Source organism: Chenopodium quinoa, unplaced genomic scaffold, assembly GCF_001683475.1.
Source record: "Chenopodium quinoa cultivar QQ74 unplaced genomic scaffold, ASM168347v1, whole genome shotgun sequence".
NCBI classification, from domain to species: domain Eukaryota; kingdom Viridiplantae; phylum Streptophyta; class Magnoliopsida; order Caryophyllales; family Amaranthaceae; genus Chenopodium; species Chenopodium quinoa.
In genome coordinates, this window is record NW_018744991.1 from 1,971,191 (window position 1) to 1,977,190 (window position 6,000).

The following is a 6,000-nucleotide window of genomic DNA, read 5'->3' on the forward strand; positions in this document are numbered from 1 at the left end:
CTTAAAAATATTTCTCAAAATAGTGTTCATGTAGGATTGGAAAATACGAAGCTAGGAGTTATAACTTAATGGCTAGAAAAATCATTGAAGAGATGATTATTTCTAATAAAATCCTAATAAATACGTATTAACATATGCATCAAATTCTTTATCATTAACGCTTACAATATCTTGATCTCTGTAGCCTAGAGTCTTAATAATTGATGCTTCTATATTTTAATATTGTAGTAAAAATGGATACAATAATCACTAACCAACCGTATAGATTATGAATACGAAGTATTATACATGTTAAAAAATGTCTAGCATTTTTGTATATTGGATACATGAATTTGTATAATGGGTATTATGACTCTGTGTCTAAGTGCAAGTGTAAGTGTAAGTGGTGCATGTCTAACAAGTTCCACTTGCAAAATCTAATTAACCAACCTTATATGAGTATAATTGGGCAACATATAAGAATAATTATTCATTTTTAGGTTAAATTTTACAGTATTGATTTACATTGTTTAGTCAAAGTTCTAATCTACTTGTCATGTAAGCCCATAGAAATTTCAGTTAGAAAAGAAGGAAAACATACCTGAATAGGACAGATAGAGCGGTAGTGATATCATAGATTGACTATGCTTCCTTGCCGATGTTGCATCTAACATCAATGTCTGGAACAATGGTGAAGTGAACCTGAGAGGACTAGTTTTGAGACTCCTAAAATTTGTTATATACACCCGGGTGCACCGTACACCCAACTAACCCAAGTTTATTTTTGGAAAATTTAACAAGAGCAGACCAACCTTTGCCCTGTTCTCCCAAAATGAACCAACCTTTAAATCTGCCCAAAATAAATCTAAGTTCGTGTTTTTTTCTCTCCTAGTAAACCCAAATGACCAGTGACCGGAAGATCCAGTCATTTTTTTATTTTTCCTTAATTATTTTTTTAGATTAACAAAATAAAATTAAAAAAAATAACTCAAACCATCCTCACCCACTGCCAGCCCCTCCTCCCCCCCTCCCCCTACCGGTGGCCAGCGCCCAACTCACTTCCCGGCGCCGGCTGATTCAATTCAAACAAAATTAACCTTGACCTAGCTCATACTAAAATAAATAAATTCAATTCAACGATTTGTAAAATTCATGAAAAAGGAAAGGGATTATACATTTATACCAGTAAGAGACAACATCATTAAACCTAGAAACCTGCGTGATACGGTGAGGAAGCTTGGAGTGAGAATTGGAAGAATTGGAAAAGCAGAGCAGCGCAGCAATAGTAGCAGCGAGCAGGGCACCACCGCATCAGGTGGTTACGGCAGAGGAAGCACCAGAAATTGCGTAGGGTTGCGCTTTCTTCTTCTTCTTCTTCTTCATCTTCAATCTTCTTTCTATTAGGCGTTTTTCTCTCTTTGTTGATGTTGTGGTTTCCTCTGTTGTTGTGTTTTCTCTCTCCTATTGCTCTTGCTCTTGTGGTTTTCTCGCTTTGGGTGGTGTCGGGGGTAGTAGAAATGGGGAAAGGGGAAGGCTGGGCTGCCGTGGGTGGGGGAAAGGGAAAGGCGGTGAGGTCGACGGCGCCGTGGGAATGGGTTAGGCGCCAGGCGCCGGCTGCCGGCCGTCAGCAAGGGAAGGGGTGGCTGGTGGGGAGCGGGGGGCTGGAATTGATCGGAAGGGAGGGTGTTTTTTTTTTTTAATTATTAAATTTTCAAAATAAAAATAAATATTTTTTTAATTATCGGAATTTTAAAAATAAAAAAAAATTAACCAATGAGAACGTGACACGTGGATTGCAACCTACTATAACAGGTCAAGTGACCTGCTAGGTTCACTACGGGAGAAAAAAAAAATACAGACTTGTGTTTATTTTGGATAGATTTAAAAGTTGGTTCATTTTGGGAGAACGGGACAAAAGTTGGTTTGTTCTTGTTAAATTTTTCTTTATTTTTCGCTCTTCATGAAATGATTAAAAGAAACAATTATCAAAATGATAACAAAATACTCATGAGTGTACGATGCACCCGGGTCTATATAACAATCTCTCCCAATTATTTTTTATTTAGACTTTTAACACAAAGCAATAATAAATTATAGGTTTGGGTTATTTTCCAATCCTACATGGACACTAGTTTGAGAAATATTTTCTAGTGAACACTATTGTCGCAATTAATTTATTTTTTAACACCACTTTGACAAATCGTTCCACATATGCTGTTAGTGGTTTTTTTTTTGGGAAAAATCAGAAGAATTTTGTCATGTTTATATCAATGCCAAGTTAGGGAATTTTTTTTTTTTTTTATATTGCTTTATTCTTCTGTAAGAAGTTTTATCTATTTGGACATGATTGTCTCACAAACAATCATTGATTGAAAAGAAAAAAAAAAGTATCTGGACCTAGACAATGCTCTAATGGAGTATAAACGTTGCACATTTAATACTTTGTTTTCAAAAGTAAACATGAAATACGATATAGCTTAATAACTAGAATTTAGTGTGATAATTTGAGGTTGTACGTGAGAATCTTGTATATTATTATATTTACATTTTAAAAATTAAATTTATGACATAAAAGGTGAAGACTAGAAAGCATCACATTGTAATGCTTAAAATTGTTGACGACTCTCGCCTCCTTTTCTCTTTTCTCTCCTCTCTCCTCTAGGGTTTTAGTTTTATTGGCCGTTTAGATCGGAAGAAATTAGACTATTTTCGATCCTTTTTCTTTAATTTTATTAAGTATTTGTTTGGTTTGCTTTTAATTTGTTTGCTTTGTTTTGTTCTCTCCATTTGTGAGTGTCTGTCTCAATTTTTTTTTTTGGGTTTTTCCCAATTTTGTGGGATTTTGATTCTCATCTATGGATGATAATTTTGTTTTTAGGAATCTGATAATAATTGGGAAGGTGATTTGGATTCATATGGGTTTAGGGTTTGTCATCAACTCTATGATCAAAACATCAACGCAGATTGTGAATGTCTCTACTTGGAAAGATGCACAAACATCGAAAATCATTGCTCGCGTCAGGATTGAAGCGGTGGAGTGTGATCTATGCCAAATATGCAAATTAGTTATGATTTTGATTGGAAAAGTTATGTTAATTTCTCTAATTTGTGGTTTACAAATCTTTATTATTGTAGATGTTGTATGAGTGTATGACTATTTATTAATGATATTATTTCTTCCCGTAAAAAAAAAAAAAAAAAAAAAAAGCATTACATCGTATAAAACCTCTTTTTTGAACACTTTTTAATATACTATGTATAAGGCGGAATTTGGAAACAATAAACACTTGTAATCTATTGTATTCAAAGACATAAAAGTTTAACTGTTTCAACAACATTTAGATATTTATTAAAGCAATCATAATTACATACATTTGATTTGTTCATTCCATGACAAAGACGCAATCTTAATCTAACATTCACGGAATTTGGAAGCATATTTGCGCCTACCAGAGGAATTAGATATACGCAATTTAAGCGTCTTTTTCTCCTGACTTCATGTTTATTACCCTATTTCGTGGGGGACCCTTATTCCACTCTCCCTTCAAATATTTCATCATTTTGATGCTTACAATTGGATATTCCTTCATATTCCCGTTTTATTTTGTGACATACATTCTGCTTTTCCCTTTTTTCCCCTCTCTCTCTAGTAATAGTAGCTGAGGCTCATAAGGTCTCCTATGTAGAGGGTATGTCATTTTGATTAGCTTGTTCGCTAATATTTAATTTTGACTATTAATGTATATAACTACACATTAGTAAAAAATAATAAAAAGTTTGTATTATAATATTCCCTTCATTGTACCATGCAATTAGATATTCGATCATTATTTGATATATGGCCTCACATTCGTCCACTACTAAAACTTGATTAAGTCGAGCACAAGATTGTTTGTTAGCACAATATATTTACCTTATTCACTGGTTTATCTCATAATACCATATATCATATCATACTATGTCAACCCTCGTAATTTTAGTTTTATCTAATATTTACGAGCTAGGTGTTGGGAGGCAAGGAGAAGAGGTAAGAGAGAATCCAACCTCTATGTACCCATACATGGAGTAATAAATTAATCCAAAGTCTATATTATACGTATAAGGTAAAAAATTTACCAAGTGAGCCAAGTCTTATTTAATTAATGGGTTTCTTTTATAGTAATAGAGCAAAATAATAGAAGTTATTAAGCCAAATAATTAATAAGAAAGTGTTTAATTTCACATATAAAGTGTACACTTCATACTAGTAAATTTGTAAATATCATTTAAGAGCTTTCTTGGGAAACTTCATTCTACTTATCTATGGAATATGAGGTAATCAACTAAGTTAATGGTGGATTTGGTAAATAAAATATTCAATAAGTATTATTATTATTATTATATGTTTTATCAAACAACTTCCAAAATTTCTACTTCCATTTAGTGTAATAATTAAAAACAAATAATATAAGAGCTAAATGAGTTTATACTCCATGGGACTTATTTTACGGCATTATGACATTCTATGTTACTCGTACTCTTTATTTTAACTCAATTAATTATGTCGGATCCTCGACACTCAGACATGAGTTGGACACTTCTTTTTTAGTTCAAATCATGGAAAATTTTCACAAAACAGTCGAGTCGAACATTGACCACGTATTTGTGTCGAAAATGGATACCCATATCTCTGTAACATAGATGAGAATATATAGAATGGGATTTTAACATGGTTATTAGTGCTTCGTAATACACTACCAACATTAGAAGTGTTTACACTTATAAAAAGAAGGGGTGACCTAGCTAGAGAGAAAGTGTTTGCACCTCAGTCATAACCTTACATTGTGAGATCAAATTTCAATAGAAAAGAAATTTAGGGTGGAAAATCTTAAATCTCCTACCCTTCCTCTTTATACTACTCTCAAGTCGTAACAAGGTTAAAATATTTAGTGAAAGATACAAAATAAATAATACATAAATAAATAAATAAATAGTGTAACATGTATTTAAGAGAAATTTTGACAAAAAAAGCTTTATATTGATCGATGATTGAAGCTTCTTAAATTCACCTAATTCCATTTACATTCTTTTTACATGATACGTTCAGAGCGATTGGAGGTTAGAAAAGTTGGATATCTCTTTAACATTTAAGTGTGAGGTCAAAATTCAAATTTCACCAATTTCATGATAGAAGGGATTTGTAGGGATGTCAATGGGGCATGTTTAAACTAATATGGATGAAGGTTTGTGGGTAGTAACTAGCTTAGGGTGAGGATGGTAATAAAATTATAATCAACATTGGTGGTGCCCTTGGGGGCTGAGGGTTTACTCTACTTCGTATTATTTTATGTCTAATCCATTAATTTTCAAAAATACTATGGAGTAAAACTAAGTATTCCTTACAATTTAAGCCAATAATTTCAACAATGTTGTTTTATTTTGTTTTCTTAATTCTATGTAACTATATATGAAGTATGTTGAAATGAAACTTAAATTTGACATGCCAGGTAGATTTTGGGGCAAATAAAGTAGGTGGTAGGATGGGATAAGTGGGGTGGTAATTGGGCAGTGATTAAATTAGTTTTGCCCTTGACGAGATCAGATTTGTTGAATTTTATATCCATCATGACTGATTGAACAGTGTTAAGATGAAAATTTAGGCAGGGATGAAAATGTGAGAGCAGCAACATTCATATCTAACATGCTCGACATCTAATCAAGAGTACAAACACAATCATACACTTCAACTACCAGCTTAAATTTTTTTGTTGAATCGATCCTCTATTATAGTATCAGAGGCCAAGGTTGCACAATTCACAAATTCAAATTTCATCCACCTTGACTAAGTATTTCGCGCTTAATATCGTGCTTAATATAAAAAGACTCATTTTTTTTTTCTTACATACTTGAGAGGAAAAAAAGACATTCAAATACGGAGTACTCCATAGTCCTTTTTTCCAATATTCACATTTGTCGCTTTCCTTAGCATCGTATACAATTCGTATACTATTAAAGGACACTTTTATTTAATTTTTAAAGTTA